Source organism: Ornithodoros turicata, unplaced genomic scaffold, assembly GCF_037126465.1.
Source record: "Ornithodoros turicata isolate Travis unplaced genomic scaffold, ASM3712646v1 ctg00000783.1, whole genome shotgun sequence".
NCBI classification, from domain to species: Eukaryota; Metazoa; Arthropoda; class Arachnida; order Ixodida; family Argasidae; genus Ornithodoros; species Ornithodoros turicata.
In genome coordinates this window covers 735,687-750,500 of record NW_026999401.1, presented here as the reverse complement: position 1 = coordinate 750,500, position 14,814 = coordinate 735,687, and the positions used below count along the sequence as shown (strand labels likewise).

General features: G+C 46.8%; 35 non-coding genes across 35 annotated transcripts; all 35 read left to right on the top strand.

Moving 5' to 3' along the window:
- The first annotated feature begins 1,786 nt into the window (after nucleotides 1-1,786).
- On the top strand, nucleotides 1,787-1,858 carry Trnae-cuc (transfer RNA glutamic acid (anticodon CUC)). The gene has a single exon. It is a non-coding gene; the product is annotated as a tRNA-Glu (tRNA).
- Nucleotides 1,859-1,997: 139 nt separating this feature from the next.
- Trnae-cuc (transfer RNA glutamic acid (anticodon CUC)) lies at nucleotides 1,998-2,069 on the top strand. The gene has a single exon. It is a non-coding gene; the product is annotated as a tRNA-Glu (tRNA).
- A 139-nt stretch (nucleotides 2,070-2,208) lies between these two features.
- Nucleotides 2,209-2,280, top strand: Trnae-cuc (transfer RNA glutamic acid (anticodon CUC)). The gene has a single exon. It is a non-coding gene; the product is annotated as a tRNA-Glu (tRNA).
- A 139-nt stretch (nucleotides 2,281-2,419) lies between these two features.
- Nucleotides 2,420-2,491, top strand: Trnae-cuc (transfer RNA glutamic acid (anticodon CUC)). The gene has a single exon. It is a non-coding gene; the product is annotated as a tRNA-Glu (tRNA).
- A 139-nt stretch (nucleotides 2,492-2,630) lies between these two features.
- On the top strand, nucleotides 2,631-2,702 carry Trnae-cuc (transfer RNA glutamic acid (anticodon CUC)). The gene has a single exon. It is a non-coding gene; the product is annotated as a tRNA-Glu (tRNA).
- Nucleotides 2,703-2,841: 139 nt separating this feature from the next.
- Trnae-cuc (transfer RNA glutamic acid (anticodon CUC)) lies at nucleotides 2,842-2,913 on the top strand. The gene has a single exon. It is a non-coding gene; the product is annotated as a tRNA-Glu (tRNA).
- Nucleotides 2,914-3,052: 139 nt separating this feature from the next.
- Trnae-cuc (transfer RNA glutamic acid (anticodon CUC)) lies at nucleotides 3,053-3,124 on the top strand. Its single transcript has one exon. It is a non-coding gene; the product is annotated as a tRNA-Glu (tRNA).
- A 139-nt stretch (nucleotides 3,125-3,263) lies between these two features.
- Trnae-cuc (transfer RNA glutamic acid (anticodon CUC)) lies at nucleotides 3,264-3,335 on the top strand. The gene has a single exon. It is a non-coding gene; the product is annotated as a tRNA-Glu (tRNA).
- A 139-nt stretch (nucleotides 3,336-3,474) lies between these two features.
- Trnae-cuc (transfer RNA glutamic acid (anticodon CUC)) lies at nucleotides 3,475-3,546 on the top strand. The gene has a single exon. It is a non-coding gene; the product is annotated as a tRNA-Glu (tRNA).
- Nucleotides 3,547-3,685: 139 nt separating this feature from the next.
- Trnae-cuc (transfer RNA glutamic acid (anticodon CUC)) lies at nucleotides 3,686-3,757 on the top strand. The gene has a single exon. It is a non-coding gene; the product is annotated as a tRNA-Glu (tRNA).
- A 139-nt stretch (nucleotides 3,758-3,896) lies between these two features.
- On the top strand, nucleotides 3,897-3,968 carry Trnae-cuc (transfer RNA glutamic acid (anticodon CUC)). Its single transcript has one exon. It is a non-coding gene; the product is annotated as a tRNA-Glu (tRNA).
- A 139-nt stretch (nucleotides 3,969-4,107) lies between these two features.
- Trnae-cuc (transfer RNA glutamic acid (anticodon CUC)) lies at nucleotides 4,108-4,179 on the top strand. Its single transcript has one exon. It is a non-coding gene; the product is annotated as a tRNA-Glu (tRNA).
- Nucleotides 4,180-4,318: 139 nt separating this feature from the next.
- Trnae-cuc (transfer RNA glutamic acid (anticodon CUC)) lies at nucleotides 4,319-4,390 on the top strand. The gene has a single exon. It is a non-coding gene; the product is annotated as a tRNA-Glu (tRNA).
- A 139-nt stretch (nucleotides 4,391-4,529) lies between these two features.
- Trnae-cuc (transfer RNA glutamic acid (anticodon CUC)) lies at nucleotides 4,530-4,601 on the top strand. Its single transcript has one exon. It is a non-coding gene; the product is annotated as a tRNA-Glu (tRNA).
- Nucleotides 4,602-4,740: 139 nt separating this feature from the next.
- Nucleotides 4,741-4,812, top strand: Trnae-cuc (transfer RNA glutamic acid (anticodon CUC)). Its single transcript has one exon. It is a non-coding gene; the product is annotated as a tRNA-Glu (tRNA).
- Nucleotides 4,813-4,951: 139 nt separating this feature from the next.
- Trnae-cuc (transfer RNA glutamic acid (anticodon CUC)) lies at nucleotides 4,952-5,023 on the top strand. The gene has a single exon. It is a non-coding gene; the product is annotated as a tRNA-Glu (tRNA).
- Nucleotides 5,024-5,162: 139 nt separating this feature from the next.
- On the top strand, nucleotides 5,163-5,234 carry Trnae-cuc (transfer RNA glutamic acid (anticodon CUC)). Its single transcript has one exon. It is a non-coding gene; the product is annotated as a tRNA-Glu (tRNA).
- A 139-nt stretch (nucleotides 5,235-5,373) lies between these two features.
- Trnae-cuc (transfer RNA glutamic acid (anticodon CUC)) lies at nucleotides 5,374-5,445 on the top strand. The gene has a single exon. It is a non-coding gene; the product is annotated as a tRNA-Glu (tRNA).
- Nucleotides 5,446-5,584: 139 nt separating this feature from the next.
- On the top strand, nucleotides 5,585-5,656 carry Trnae-cuc (transfer RNA glutamic acid (anticodon CUC)). The gene has a single exon. It is a non-coding gene; the product is annotated as a tRNA-Glu (tRNA).
- Nucleotides 5,657-5,795: 139 nt separating this feature from the next.
- On the top strand, nucleotides 5,796-5,867 carry Trnae-cuc (transfer RNA glutamic acid (anticodon CUC)). The gene has a single exon. It is a non-coding gene; the product is annotated as a tRNA-Glu (tRNA).
- A 139-nt stretch (nucleotides 5,868-6,006) lies between these two features.
- On the top strand, nucleotides 6,007-6,078 carry Trnae-cuc (transfer RNA glutamic acid (anticodon CUC)). Its single transcript has one exon. It is a non-coding gene; the product is annotated as a tRNA-Glu (tRNA).
- Nucleotides 6,079-6,217: 139 nt separating this feature from the next.
- Trnae-cuc (transfer RNA glutamic acid (anticodon CUC)) lies at nucleotides 6,218-6,289 on the top strand. Its single transcript has one exon. It is a non-coding gene; the product is annotated as a tRNA-Glu (tRNA).
- Nucleotides 6,290-6,428: 139 nt separating this feature from the next.
- On the top strand, nucleotides 6,429-6,500 carry Trnae-cuc (transfer RNA glutamic acid (anticodon CUC)). Its single transcript has one exon. It is a non-coding gene; the product is annotated as a tRNA-Glu (tRNA).
- A 139-nt stretch (nucleotides 6,501-6,639) lies between these two features.
- On the top strand, nucleotides 6,640-6,711 carry Trnae-cuc (transfer RNA glutamic acid (anticodon CUC)). The gene has a single exon. It is a non-coding gene; the product is annotated as a tRNA-Glu (tRNA).
- Nucleotides 6,712-6,850: 139 nt separating this feature from the next.
- Trnae-cuc (transfer RNA glutamic acid (anticodon CUC)) lies at nucleotides 6,851-6,922 on the top strand. Its single transcript has one exon. It is a non-coding gene; the product is annotated as a tRNA-Glu (tRNA).
- A 139-nt stretch (nucleotides 6,923-7,061) lies between these two features.
- Nucleotides 7,062-7,133, top strand: Trnae-cuc (transfer RNA glutamic acid (anticodon CUC)). The gene has a single exon. It is a non-coding gene; the product is annotated as a tRNA-Glu (tRNA).
- Nucleotides 7,134-7,272: 139 nt separating this feature from the next.
- Trnae-cuc (transfer RNA glutamic acid (anticodon CUC)) lies at nucleotides 7,273-7,344 on the top strand. Its single transcript has one exon. It is a non-coding gene; the product is annotated as a tRNA-Glu (tRNA).
- A 140-nt stretch (nucleotides 7,345-7,484) lies between these two features.
- On the top strand, nucleotides 7,485-7,556 carry Trnae-cuc (transfer RNA glutamic acid (anticodon CUC)). Its single transcript has one exon. It is a non-coding gene; the product is annotated as a tRNA-Glu (tRNA).
- A 140-nt stretch (nucleotides 7,557-7,696) lies between these two features.
- On the top strand, nucleotides 7,697-7,768 carry Trnae-cuc (transfer RNA glutamic acid (anticodon CUC)). The gene has a single exon. It is a non-coding gene; the product is annotated as a tRNA-Glu (tRNA).
- A 140-nt stretch (nucleotides 7,769-7,908) lies between these two features.
- Trnae-cuc (transfer RNA glutamic acid (anticodon CUC)) lies at nucleotides 7,909-7,980 on the top strand. The gene has a single exon. It is a non-coding gene; the product is annotated as a tRNA-Glu (tRNA).
- A 139-nt stretch (nucleotides 7,981-8,119) lies between these two features.
- On the top strand, nucleotides 8,120-8,191 carry Trnae-cuc (transfer RNA glutamic acid (anticodon CUC)). Its single transcript has one exon. It is a non-coding gene; the product is annotated as a tRNA-Glu (tRNA).
- Nucleotides 8,192-13,068: 4,877 nt separating this feature from the next.
- Nucleotides 13,069-13,140, top strand: Trnae-cuc (transfer RNA glutamic acid (anticodon CUC)). Its single transcript has one exon. It is a non-coding gene; the product is annotated as a tRNA-Glu (tRNA).
- A 139-nt stretch (nucleotides 13,141-13,279) lies between these two features.
- Nucleotides 13,280-13,351, top strand: Trnae-cuc (transfer RNA glutamic acid (anticodon CUC)). Its single transcript has one exon. It is a non-coding gene; the product is annotated as a tRNA-Glu (tRNA).
- A 140-nt stretch (nucleotides 13,352-13,491) lies between these two features.
- Nucleotides 13,492-13,563, top strand: Trnae-cuc (transfer RNA glutamic acid (anticodon CUC)). The gene has a single exon. It is a non-coding gene; the product is annotated as a tRNA-Glu (tRNA).
- A 140-nt stretch (nucleotides 13,564-13,703) lies between these two features.
- On the top strand, nucleotides 13,704-13,775 carry Trnae-cuc (transfer RNA glutamic acid (anticodon CUC)). The gene has a single exon. It is a non-coding gene; the product is annotated as a tRNA-Glu (tRNA).
- Nucleotides 13,776-14,814: the final 1,039 nt, after the last annotated feature.

The window sequence follows — 14,814 nt, the reverse complement described above, 5'->3', positions numbered from 1 at the left end:
TTCACGCCGACATAACGGGTAGGCCTTACCGAATTCAAGATTTTAAACCTGCCTTGAAGTTGATGGTGAACCCAGAAGACATCGCCCAATTTGGGGCATATCAGATGAATCATGTATGGCTGATAACAACTTGCACGCAGGAAGCGAAGGAAAAATTACTCAGACAGAAGGAATGCATTGTAAAAGGGAAAAAATGCCTGGTGCTCGATGCTTCACAAAGAGAGGTGACACTGAAAGTGTTTTGGTTGCCGCATAATGTCAGCAACCAGCAAGTTCAGCTCGCGTTGGGAGGGTTTGGTAAAGTAAGGCACGTAGAACGAGAGAAGTGGAGAGATGATCTTTTCGGACATGTAGAGACCACAACCAGGCTCGTCAAGCTTACATTACACGAGGACGTGACGGCAGAAAGTATTCCGCACCTCATGAAGGTAGGAGGAAGTCAAGTATTGGTATCGGTTCCCGGCAGGCCTCGATTGTGTCTCCGTTGTCGAGAAGTGGGGCACATAAGGCAGCACTGCAAAACACCGAGGTGTACAACTTGTCGTCGTTTCGGGCACCCAGCAGAGGAATGTATCAGGTCCTATGCTCAATTGACGCGTCCAGTCAGGGAGGAATACGAGAATGTCATGGACCAACATGAGACAGACGTTGCTATGACTAACGTACCGGAACAAGCCATCGAGAATGACGGAGTTCTGTCTCACGATTCCGACTCAGCAGCCATTCTCCCCGTGCAACAAAGCTCAGCAACACTAGCAACGGATTTTAGACAGCAGGCTGATGATAAATTCATGGTACCACAGCATCAAGAAACAGAGACACGTGACGAGGTGCGGGAGCAGTCATCAGTCGTGGCAACGGATATTACAGAGCAAGAGATGTGTGACGCGGATGGTGAGACTAGCAAGATGCTATCAGACTCCGAGAAGTCCCACCGTCCTGGACTCACTATGAAACGTAAAAAGTGGGCAACCCCTAATATCCCGTATGACCCCCGTGATAAAGGTTGTCACATTCTGAAAGAACCCAAAACCACTTGATAATGGCAATTACAGTAGCAACTTTCAACGCCCGAAGCTTAGTTAGCAGGAAGAGAAAACAATGGTTACTTGACATATTGCTGGTCAAGAACATCGACATCTTATTCGTGCAGTAAACGGAAATTGATAATCCTGAGCAGGAAAAGGAGTTGTTTCTGTTTTTCAAGAACCAGTATCAAGTTTTCCACTCACAAGCCGTTCAAGGCAGTGCAGGAACCGCAGTATTTATTAAACGCTGCAACAGGATCAAGATAATCCCTGATATCGGACACGATCGCGAAGGACGCGTCAGCTTCGTGGATTGCTTAATAGAAGGAAAGTTGCTACGCGCAATCTCGGTTTATGCTCCGAATGGACCGACCGAAAGAAAAGACTTTTTCAAGTGCATGCGTGAATTTCTACAAGTGCCGGGTACAATTGTGTTAGCAGGAGATTTTAACTGTGTGCTGTCTCCAACTGATAAATCGTCGTGTACAAGTTGGAAGGATGCAAGCACAACAGAGTTGTGCAAATTGCTACACGAAAACAACTTGGTCGACGTGACCCACGGAGCGCAACATGAGAGTTTTCGATATACGCACTGGAAGGGTAGCTCTCATGCTCGGCTAGATCGTATATATATGGTATGTCGTTAGAACTCTACATCGAGCAGTTATAGCTGGAGTGCTGGTTGATCTAAGCCTTGCTTTTTCACAGGTTGTTTGGAATGCATTCATTTTTCAACCGATCATTTCCGTCCTAGCATCTCCGGTGTGGTCTAGTGGCTAGGATACCTGGCTCTCACCCAGGAGGCCCGGGTTCGATTCCCGGCATCGGATTTTTTAGGCTCCTATGGTATGTCGTTAGAACTCTACATCGAGCAGTTATAGCTGGAGTGCTGGTTGATCTAAGCCTTGCTTTTTCACAGGTTGTTTGGAATGCATTCATTTTTCAACCGATCATTTCCGTCCTAGTATCTCCGGTGTGGTCTAGTGGCTAGGATACCTGGCTCTCACCCAGGAGGCCCGGGTTCGATTCCCGGCATCGGAATTTTTAGGCTCCTATGGTATGTCGTTAGAACTCTACATCGAGAAGTTATAGCTGGAGTGCTGGTTGATCTAAGCCTTGCTTTTTCACAGGTTGTTTGGAATGCATTCATTTTTCAACCGATCATTTCCGTCTTAGCATCTCCGGTGTGGTCTAGTGGCTAGGATACCTGGCTCTCACCCAGGAGGCCCGGGTTCGATTCCCGGCATCGGAATTTTTAGGCTCCTATGGTATGTCGTTAGAACTCTACATCGAGCAGTTATAGCTGGAGTGCTGGTTGATCTAAGCCTTGCTTTTTCACAGGTTGTTTGGAATGCATTCATTTTTCAACCGATCATTTCCGTCCTAGTATCTCCGGTGTGGTCTAGTGGCTAGGATACCTGGCTCTCACCCAGGAGGCCCGGGTTCGATTCCCGGCATCGGAATTTTTAGGCTCCTATGGTATGTCGTTAGAACTCTACATCGAGAAGTTATAGCTGGAGTGCTGGTTGATCTAAGCCTTGCTTTTTCACAGGTTGTTTGGAATGCATTCATTCTTCAACCGATCATTTCCGTCCTAGCATCTCCGGTGTGGTCTAGTGGCTAGGATACCTGGCTCTCACCCAGGAGGCCCGGGTTCGATTCCCGGCATCGGATTTTTTAGGCTCCTATGGTATGTCGTTAGAACTCTACATCGAGCAGTTATAGCTGGAGTGCTGGTTGATCTAAGCCTTGCTTTTTCACAGGTTGTTTGGAATGCATTCATTTTTCAACCGATCATTTCCGTCCTAGCATCTCCGGTGTGGTCTAGTAGCTAGGATACCTGGCTCTCACCCAGGAGGCCCGGGTTCGATTCCCGGCATCGGAATTTTTAGGCTCCTATGGTATGTCGTTAGAACTCTACATCGAGCAGTTATAGCTGGAGTGCTGGTTGATCTAAGCCTTGCTTTTTCACAGGTTGTTTGGAATGCATTCATTTTTCAACCGATCATTTCCATCCTAGCATCTCCGGTGTGGTCTAGTGGCTAGGATACCTGGCTCTCACCCAGGAGGCCCGGGTTCGATTCCCGGCATCGGATTTTTTAGGCTCCTATGGTATGTCGTTAGAACTCTACATCGAGAAGTTATAGCTGGAGTGCTGGTTGATCTAAGCCTTGCTTTTTCACAGGTTGTTTGGAATGCATTCATTTTTCAACCGATCATTTCCGTCCTAGTATCTCCGGTGTGGTCTAGTGGCTAGGATACCTGGCTCTCACCCAGGAGGCCCGGGTTCGATTCCCGGCATCGGAATTTTTAGGCTCCTATGGTATGTCGTTAGAACTCTACATCGAGAAGTTATAGCTGGAGTGCTGGTTGATCTAAGCCTTGCTTTTTCACAGGTTGTTTGGAATGCATTCATTTTTCAACCGATCATTTCCGTCCTAGCATCTCCGGTGTGGTCTAGTGGCTAGGATACCTGGCTCTCACCCAGGAGGCCCGGGTTCGATTCCCGGCATCGGATTTTTTAGGCTCCTATGGTATGTCGTTAGAACTCTACATCGAGCAGTTATAGCTGGAGTGCTGGTTGATCTAAGCCTTGCTTTTTCACAGGTTGTTTGGAATGCATTCATTTTTCAACCGATCATTTCCGTCCTAGTATCTCCGGTGTGGTCTAGTGGCTAGGATACCTGGCTCTCACCCAGGAGGCCCGGGTTCGATTCCCGGCATCGGAATTTTTAGGCTCCTATGGTATGTCGTTAGAACTCTACATCGAGAAGTTATAGCTGGAGTGCTGGTTGATCTAAGCCTTGCTTTTTCACAGGTTGTTTGGAATGCATTCATTCTTCAACCGATCATTTCCGTCCCAGCATCTCCGGTGTGGTCTAGTGGCTAGGATACCTGGCTCTCACCCAGGAGGCCCGGGTTCGATTCCCGGCATCGGAATTTTTAGGCTCCTATGGTATGTCGTTAGAACTCTACATCGAGAAGTTATAGCTGGAGTGCTGGTTGATCTAAGCCTTGCTTTTTCACAGGTTGTTTGGAATGCATTCATTCTTCAACCGATCATTTCCGTCCTAGCATCTCCGGTGTGGTCTAGTGGCTAGGATACCTGGCTCTCACCCAGGAGGCCCGGGTTCGATTCCCGGCATCGGATTTTTTAGGCTCCTATGGTATGTCGTTAGAACTCTACATCGAGCAGTTATAGCTGGAGTGCTGGTTGATCTAAGCCTTGCTTTTTCACAGGTTGTTTGGAATGCATTCATTTTTCAACCGATCATTTCCGTCCTAGCATCTCCGGTGTGGTCTAGTAGCTAGGATACCTGGCTCTCACCCAGGAGGCCCGGGTTCGATTCCCGGCATCGGAATTTTTAGGCTCCTATGGTATGTCGTTAGAACTCTACATCGAGCAGTTATAGCTGGAGTGCTGGTTGATCTAAGCCTTGCTTTTTCACAGGTTGTTTGGAATGCATTCATTTTTCAACCGATCATTTCCATCCTAGCATCTCCGGTGTGGTCTAGTGGCTAGGATACCTGGCTCTCACCCAGGAGGCCCGGGTTCGATTCCCGGCATCGGATTTTTTAGGCTCCTATGGTATGTCGTTAGAACTCTACATCGAGAAGTTATAGCTGGAGTGCTGGTTGATCTAAGCCTTGCTTTTTCACAGGTTGTTTGGAATGCATTCATTTTTCAACCGATCATTTCCGTCCTAGTATCTCCGGTGTGGTCTAGTGGCTAGGATACCTGGCTCTCACCCAGGAGGCCCGGGTTCGATTCCCGGCATCGGAATTTTTAGGCTCCTATGGTATGTCGTTAGAACTCTACATCGAGAAGTTATAGCTGGAGTGCTGGTTGATCTAAGCCTTGCTTTTTCACAGGTTGTTTGGAATGCATTCATTTTTCAACCGATCATTTCCGTCCTAGCATCTCCGGTGTGGTCTAGTGGCTAGGATACCTGGCTCTCACCCAGGAGGCCCGGGTTCGATTCCCGGCATCGGATTTTTTAGGCTCCTATGGTATGTCGTTAGAACTCTACATCGAGCAGTTATAGCTGGAGTGCTGGTTGATCTAAGCCTTGCTTTTTCACAGGTTGTTTGGAATGCATTCATTTTTCAACCGATCATTTCCGTCCTAGTATCTCCGGTGTGGTCTAGTGGCTAGGATACCTGGCTCTCACCCAGGAGGCCCGGGTTCGATTCCCGGCATCGGAATTTTTAGGCTCCTATGGTATGTCGTTAGAACTCTACATCGAGAAGTTATAGCTGGAGTGCTGGTTGATCTAAGCCTTGCTTTTTCACAGGTTGTTTGGAATGCATTCATTCTTCAACCGATCATTTCCGTCCCAGCATCTCCGGTGTGGTCTAGTAGCTAGGATACCTGGCTCTCACCCAGGAGGCCCGGGTTCGATTCCCGGCATCGGAATTTTTAGGCTCCTATGGTATGTCGTTAGAACTCTACATCGAGCAGTTATAGCTGGAGTGCTGGTTGATCTAAGCCTTGCTTTTTCACAGGTTGTTTGGAATGCATTCATTTTTCAACCGATCATTTCCGTCCTAGCATCTCCGGTGTGGTCTAGTGGCTAGGATACCTGGCTCTCACCCAGGAGGCCCGGGTTCGATTCCCGGCATCGGAATTTTTAGGCTCCTATGGTATGTCGTTAGAACTCTACATCGAGAAGTTATAGCTGGAGTGCTGGTTGATCTAAGCCTTGCTTTTTCACAGGTTGTTTGGAATGCATTCATTTTTCAACCGATCATTTCCGTCCTAGCATCTCCGGTGTGGTCTAGTGGCTAGGATACCTGGCTCTCACCCAGGAGGCCCGGGTTCGATTCCCGGCATCGGATTTTTTAGGCTCCTATGGTATGTCGTTAGAACTCTACATCGAGCAGTTATAGCTGGAGTGCTGGTTGATCTAAGCCTTGCTTTTTCACAGGTTGTTTGGAATGCATTCATTTTTCAACCGATCATTTCCGTCCTAGCATCTCCGGTGTGGTCTAGTAGCTAGGATACCTGGCTCTCACCCAGGAGGCCCGGGTTCGATTCCCGGCATCGGAATTTTTAGGCTCCTATGGTATGTCGTTAGAACTCTACATCGAGCAGTTATAGCTGGAGTGCTGGTTGATCTAAGCCTTGCTTTTTCACAGGTTGTTTGGAATGCATTCATTTTTCAACCGATCATTTCCGTCCTAGCATCTCCGGTGTGGTCTAGTGGCTAGGATACCTGGCTCTCACCCAGGAGGCCCGGGTTCGATTCCCGGCATCGGATTTTTTAGGCTCCTATGGTATGTCGTTAGAACTCTACATCGAGCAGTTATAGCTGGAGTGCTGGTTGATCTAAGCCTTGCTTTTTCACAGGTTGTTTGGAATGCATTCATTTTTCAACCGATCATTTCCGTCCTAGCATCTCCGGTGTGGTCTAGTGGCTAGGATACCTGGCTCTCACCCAGGAGGCCCGGGTTCGATTCCCGGCATCGGAATTTTTAGGCTCCTATGGTATGTCGTTAGAACTCTACATCGAGCAGTTATAGCTGGAGTGTTGGTTGATCTAAGCCTTGCTTTTTCACAGGTTGTTTGGAATGCATTCATTTTTCAACCGATCATTTCCGTCCTAGCATCTCCGGTGTGGTCTAGTGGCTAGGATACCTGGCTCTCACCCATCAGGCCCGGGTTCGATTCCCGGCATCGGAATTTTTAGGCTCCTATGGTATGTCGTTAGAACTCTACATCGAGCAGTTATAGCTGGAGTGCTGGTTGATCTAAGCCTTGCTTTTTCACAGGTTGTTTGGAATGCATTCATTTTTCAACCGATCATTTCCGTCCTAGTATCTCCGGTGTGGTCTAGTGGCTAGGATACCTGGCTCTCACCCAGGAGGCCCGGGTTCGATTCCCGGCATCGGAATTTTTAGGCTCCTATGGTATGTCGTTAGAACTCTACATCGAGCAGTTATAGCTGGAGTGTTGGTTGATCTAAGCCTTGCTTTTTCACAGGTTGTTTGGAATGCATTCATTTTTCAACCGATCATTTCCGTCCTAGCATCTCCGGTGTGGTCTAGTGGCTAGGATACCTGGCTCTCACCCAGGAGGCCCGGGTTCGATTCCCGGCATCGGAATTTTTAGGCTCCTATGGTATGTCGTTAGAACTCTACATCGAGCAGTTATAGCTGGAGTGCTGGTTGATCTAAGCCTTGCTTTTTCACAGGTTGTTTGGAATGCATTCATTTTTCAACCGATCATTTCCGTCCTAGCATCTCCGGTGTGGTCTAGTGGCTAGGATACCTGGCTCTCACCCAGGAGGCCCGGGTTCGATTCCCGGCATCGGAATTTTTAGGCTCCTATGGTATGTCGTTAGAACTCTACATCGAGCAGTTATAGCTGGAGTGCTGGTTGATCTAAGCCTTGCTTTTTTCACAGGTTGTTTGGAATGCATTCATTTTTCAACCGATCATTTCCGTCCTAGCATCTCCGGTGTGGTCTAGTGGCTAGGATACCTGGCTCTCACCCAGGAGGCCCGGGTTCGATTCCCGGCATCGGAATTTTTAGGCTCCTATGGTATGTCGTTAGAACTCTACATCGAGCAGTTATAGCTGGAGTGCTGGTTGATCTAAGCCTTGCTTTTTTCACAGGTTGTTTGGAATGCATTCATTTTTCAACCGATCATTTCCGTCCTAGCATCTCCGGTGTGGTCTAGTGGCTAGGATACCTGGCTCTCACCCAGGAGGCCCGGGTTCGATTCCCGGCATCGGAATTTTTAGGCTCCTATGGTATGTCGTTAGAACTCTACATCGAGCAGTTATAGCTGGAGTGCTGGTTGATCTAAGCCTTGCTTTTTTCACAGGTTGTTTGGAATGCATTCATTTTTCAACCGATCATTTCCGTCCTAGCATCTCCGGTGTGGTCTAGTGGCTAGGATACCTGGCTCTCACCCAGGAGGCCCGGGTTCGATTCCCGGCATCGGAATTTTTAGGCTCCTATGGTATGTCGTTAGAACTCTACATCGAGCAGTTATAGCTGGAGTGCTGGTTGATCTAAGCCTTGCTTTTTCACAGGTTGTTTGGAATGCATTCATTTTTCAACCGATCATTTCCGTCCTAGCATATCCGGTGTGGTCTAGTGGCTAGGATACCTGGCTCTCACCCAGGAGGCCCGGGTTCGATTCCCGGCATCGGAATTTTTAGGCTCCTATGGTATGTCGTTAGAACTCTACATCGAGCAGTTATAGCTGGAGTGCTGGTTGATCTAAGCCTTGCTTTTTCACAGGTTGTTTGGAATGCATTCATTTTTCAACCGATCATTTCCGTCCTAGCATATCCGGTGTGGTCTAGGAGAGTTCACTTCCGGTAGCGAAAGCGAACGGTTGTGGGCGGTATGAGCTCCGGCGGAGCGACGATGAGTGCTAACCCTAACAGGGTGGAAAACAGGAATGACAGAATTGCTGGGACTACAAAGGATAACAAGATGATCATGCCTACCGTACCTACAGGTAGTGTGTCTTTAAACACACTTTTTTTGCATGCTGACCCGACTGGAAGGCCATATAACCAACATCACTTTGCTGAAGTATTCAAGACCCTTGTAAATAAGGACGATGTAGCCACGTTTGGGGTATATCAGTATAACCATGTGTGGAGCATCCGTTTTCATAGCAGCCTGGTGAAAGAAAGGATTTTAGCTCTCGGAGAACTAAGCGTAAAAGGGCGCAAATGCGTCATCATCGACCCCAACAAAAAAGACGTTGAAGTGAAAATGCACTGGGTGCCGGGTGCCCTGCCCGACGAGGAAATACGACGAGGGTTGCAGCGTTTTGGTCAGGTTAAAGAGATCAACAGAGAAAAGTGGAAAGATTCCTTCTTCGATGGTGTAGAATCCACTACGAGACAATTCAATATTGAGTTAAAAGGAGGCATGACAGTTGACGACCTGCCACACCAAATGGCGCTCTGTGGGTGTCAAGTTCTACTGGCTGTTAAAGGAATGGCTCCGTTGTGCCTTCGGTGCAAGCAACTGGGACATATTCGCAAACAGTGTCAAACACCAAGGTGTGGGAAATGCAAGCGTTATGGTCACGACGATGTTGAGTGTGTAGTCACATACGCGTCGAAGACGAAGAAGGTCGTCCTGGACGAACCTGACTTATTCCTAGCAGACGATAATGAAATGGTAGATGATGACTCGGCCGCAAAACAAAATGCGCCGCTACTGGAAACTGTGCTTAGTGGAACAAGCAGTAGCAATGCAAACGATAACGGAAATGATAATAACACGGTGGCTGATCCTATTGTGATGATGACGACTAGGAAATGGGAAATGATAAACACAAGGGGTGAGAAGAGTGGGAAGGATGTCGAACGTGAAAGCATAACCGGAAAGAAAATGAAAGGAGATCCGTTACAAAGCTTAACACCGCCATTAAGAGAAAGGGGTGCGTCGATGCTGGAAGACATGGAATTTGTGTCCAACTAAGTTCCAGATAAAGAGCCTTCCTTATGTCAATCACTTCGGAGACGGGAGCAGAATCTGATAACCGTGTTTAACTGCAGCTAATACATACATAAAATGCGTAGCGTCGTCGTGGGCACACTTAACGTAAGAGGTCTCAGTTCGAGGAAGAAGCAATACCAAGTGCGAAGGTACTTGGAGAGGTTAACACACATAGATGTCCTCGGGATCCAAGAGACAAAAATCAGTGGAGAAGCTGAAACAACTGTCCTGGTTAAGGATTTGTTTGAAAAAAGCTACGACGTCGTGGTCAGCCACGCAGTGGGACAATCAGCCGGATGCTTGTTTTTGTTGAGGAAGGTCAACAGATTTGTCCCCATTTCACACGGAGTAGATAGCGAAGGGAGGCTTGCGTACATTGACGTCGTTATCGATAAATTGGAAGTATGGAGATTCATCAACATCTACGCTCCGAACGAGAAAACTAAAAGAAAAGACTTTTTCGAGTCATTGACGGAAGTTATCGGCAATGTAAAGAATTGCGTCTTATTAGGAGACTTTAACTGTACCATGCGGGAGGAAGACAGGTCTACAGACGGAAGTTCCCGGGACATAAGTCAACCGGTTCTAGAAGGAATTATTCGTAACCATAATCTACACGACGCTGCCGACAGCTGCCATGGAAATGTCCAAATGTACACACATTCTCAACGTAATTCCCACGCAAGACTGGATCGCATATACATATCTGAATGGTGCAATTTGAGAACGGCCAAGTATGAAGTTAAACCAGCCTATTTTAGTGACCATTGTCTTGTTACTGTAACTATCGGGGAAAAAGAAAATAAAATGCCAAGAGCAAACAAATGGAAGTACTGGAAATTAAATTTGAAGCTGCTGGAGGACGAGTCCTTCGTCGACAGAGTTAAGGAGGGAATCGTAGAAATGGCTACCAGCACAGACGAATGGTCTGTGGCATGGGATCTGTTCAAGCAGAAGATACGTGCAATCGCTATAGAAAAGAGCAGTGTTAGAAGCTTCCTTCAAAAACAACGTGAAAATGAACTAAACAGACAACTCTCTGAGGTACTCGAGATGGAATCGAAAGTGCCGGGATGCTGCAAGGACATCTTGGAGAAAACAAAAATGGAACTAGACATTATAAACGAAGAAAAATACAACGGTGCAAGAATTAGATCACGGGCTAAAATATTTCTTCCCGATGAGGCACCTGGTAAGAACTTCTGTTGGAAAGAGCGACAGCGGGGGAGACGGAAAAAGATTGATGAATTAATGTATAATGGAACTGTCATTTCAACGAGCAAAGAGATACTTGACATCTTCGAGAAGTACTATAAGGATTTGATCGGCACCAAGCGCAAGCCACGCAACGTTTCCCACTCGACGACAGATGAAATAGCGTTTCAAAAGTTAACAGAGCGGCAACGTGAAGAACTTGAAGCACCCATCACATTAGAGGAAATTCGACAAAGCATAGGATCACTTCCCCGAAACCGCACTGCGGGACCTGATGGACTAAGCGGTGAATTTTTTCAAACCTTCAAGGACTGGTTGCCTGTTGTGTTGTTAAACGTATACAGAGAATCCGAGACGAAAGAAGAATTTCCCCTGTCATTCAGACGAACGCACACGGTTCTTATTCCCAAAGTGAAGGAAGAAGGAAAAATCCCGCAAGTAACTGATTTCAGGCCGATAACACTCTGTAATGTAGATTATAAGATATACGCTAAAATCCTTGCATGCAGGCTACAAAAGGTCATTACAAACATCGTGGGTGAGCATCAAACCTGTGCTATCAAAGGAAGAAACATCCAATCAAACATACATGTGACAAGAACAGTCCTTGATCTGTGCAGACACGAGGGTGAACAGGTGGCAATGCTGCAGGCTGATTTATCAAAGGCCTTTGATAGAGTGGACCATGATTTCTTGTTTTGGGTAATGTCTGAAAGTGGGGTGGGACCCTCCTTTTTATAAAAAGTGAAACTGTGTTACCAGAATGTGGAAACTACAGTGCTAGTGAACAACCTGTGCACAGCTGCAATACCGTTGATGTCATCTGTCAGACAAGGGTGTCCCTTGTCGCCTGCCTTATTCAACATATACGTGGAATACTTGTGTCAAAGTGTTATTCAGAATAATAGTATCACAGGAGTTGTGCTCGGCGACTCGCATGTGAAGGTATTAGCCTACGCTGACGATATTGCCTTTTTTGCTAGGGACAAACCGAGCGTGAAAAATGTGTTACAGTGTATAGATCAGTTTTGTGAAAGGTCTGGGGCGGATCTCAACAAGACAAAGTCGTTAGGGATATGGGTTGGTGAATGGGGGTCCACACCAGAACGGTTTGAAGGGATCAGGTGGAAGAAGATGCCTGCAGAGTATCTAGGAGTACCCTTGGATAAGACCCGGAACACAAACCAGGTGTGGGACGAACAACGAAGACAGATGGAGAAGAGGGTTCAAGGCTGGAAACAAAGAAGATCGTCAATTTTTCAAAGAGCTTCAGTGTGCAATGTGTTCCTTGTTTCTAAACTGCTGTACTTGCTTCAAGTGATACAACTTTCGCGCAAGAACATTCAGAAGTTTCATAGATTGTTTGCAACCTATGTATGGATGTCGGGGTTTGAGTGCATGCGAAGGGACAATCTGTTCCACAGTGTCATGAAAGGTGGACTCGGATTACGTCATCTATTTGTCACCAAACTAGTGATGCGATTGTTCTTCTATAAGAAATGCAATCACCCTTTGTTAAGAACAGTGTTGCAGTCTGTTGGAAGTGTGCACTTGGCCGATATAACGGTTGCCACAGTAAACTGCACATATCCTGTCACGAAATTTTACGCCGAAGTTGTAGAAAGCATTCGATTTCTTCTTGTTAGATTTTCACCGGAATACGTTTTTAGTGTACACCGCAAGAAGCTGTATCATGATTTGATTGATACACTGTTTCCCGTGCCTCTTTATAGGCTAGTATCATGTGACAGTGGAGATCAGGACATATTGTGTCGCGTCCGAAAGATGCCAATCAGACCACAAATCAAGACTTTCTTCTTCAAAGTACACACAAGAACCCTACCCGTTAAAGTATGGCTGGATCAAAAAGGGATTTTTGTACCTTGGACAACGAACTGTAGGTTCTGTAATACGCCTGAAACAATCGAACACCTTTTCTTGGATTGTACGGAAGCGCTTTTCTTTTGGGATGACCTCAGCGTTAACTTAAAACGGTACATTCGGTTGGACCCCTATACGATGAGGTTTTTACCAAATGAGCTAACAGAAAACAACCGTGATGATATTGTGTGTATCATTTCCATGTTTTGTATATGGAAGGTGAGATTACTAGACAGGAATGAGGAGCCACTTAGCCCACCAATGTGCTTTTTTAAACAGGAAATCAGTGAAATGTATGCGATGGCCCAACATAGGGGCGTTGTGCCCAAGTGGTTAAGTTCATGTGTGCAAAGGTTGCTTCCGAGCCGGGAGACCTTTCTGCAAGTGTAATCTAGCTTGTCGTCTAGCATAATATCATGTTTGTATATATCTCATAGCCATAATAAAAGAAATGTTGAAAAAAAAAAAATCTCCGGTGTGGTCTAGTGGCTAGGATACCTGGCTCTCACCCAGGAGGCCCGGGTTCGATTCCCGGCATCGGAACTTTTTGGGTCCTATGGTGTGTCTTAAGAACGCTACACCGAGCAGTTATAGCTGGAGTGTTGGTTGTTCTAAGCCATGCTTTTTCCCACGTTGTTTGAAATGCATTCTTTTTTTTATCGACCATTCCCGTCCTAACATCTCCGGTGTGGTCTAGTGGCTAGGATACCTGGCTCTCACCCAGGAGGCCCGGGTTCGATTCCCGGCATCGGAACTTTTTGGGTCCTATGGTGTGTCGTTAGAACGCTATGTCGAGCAGTTACAGCTGGAGTGTTGGTTGATCTAAGCCATGCTTTTTTCCCCACGTTGTTTGAAATGCATTCTATTTTTTATCGACCATTCCGTCCTAACATCTCCGGTGTGGTCTAGTGGCTAGGATACCTGGCTCTCACCCAGGAGGCCCGGGTTCGATTCCCGGCATCGGAACTTTTTGGGTCCTATGGTGTGTCTTAAGAACGCTACACCGAGCAGTTATAGCTGGAGTGTTGGTTGTTCTAAGCCATGCTTTTTCCCACGTTGTTTGAAATGCATTCTTTTTTTTTATCGACCATTCCTGTCCTAACATCTCCGGTGTGGTCTAGTGGCTAGGATACCTGGCTCTCACCCAGGAGGCCCGGGTTCGATTCCCGGCATCGGAACTTTTTGGGTCCTATGGTGTGTCTTAAGAACGCTATACCGAGCAGTTATAGCTGGAGTGTTGGTTGTTCTAAGCCATGCTTTTTCCCACGTTGTTTGAAATGCATTCTTTTTTCTATCGATCATTTCCGTCCTAACATCTCCGGTGTGGTCTGGTCTGCATTCTGGCCGCGATTGCGAGCGGACGCAGGCATCGTGAGCTCTTCATGCGCAGATCGAACGGCTAGGCCTAGCCGGGCTAATACAGTACGTTACAGATTCAACGGACACAAGGGATTACCGTATTATTATGCCTTGAATGCCTTCTGGGAAACTTTCGTACAACTCGTTATTCCTGTACGCGGACCCCACTGGACTACCGTACAACGTGCATCACTTCGACTTAGGCATCACGTGTGAGGCAACCGGAAGAGCAGGGACGAGAGATGTATGTTGAAGTCACAGAGGGCGACATGCCAACGAACAAGGAGGACGGAAAAGGGGGAGAAACAAACGGAGAGGGAGACGGAATGCTCAAGGCGAAAGGAAGCATCAGGGAGGAAAAGCAGTGGATGGAAACGGAAGATGATGATCAGAAAGCCAGTATCAGTGGCCAAAGACGGGTAGACAATGAAAATGTAGCCATAGATAAACCAGATTGCGGACATATGTCGGAACATATGCGGAATGTACTCGGCTGGCAGATGATTTCGTATACGTGCACGAGTGGGACAGCAGAAAGTTTTTTCTATATTGAAATTACGAATAACCTATTAGTGCATACAAAAGCATTGCCCATGTTGTAAAATTTGTTTGTTTACGATCGTACCTCTATACTACCAACACCCAGGATCGCGCGCGCCTCACGATGGTAGCCTTGGCGATGGGTCTGATTTGGTATTTTCGCTTTTTTTCGTTACCAGTTTAGATGTACCATGTACCCTTCTTCTCTGAAAGGCAAGTCACGCTGTTGGCCGTGAGGAACTCTGCTTTGTTTGAAGAAAAGGCAACAGATGATATCGTTCGAATATCGGACTGACAATCAAGGCAGGATAGCAAGGT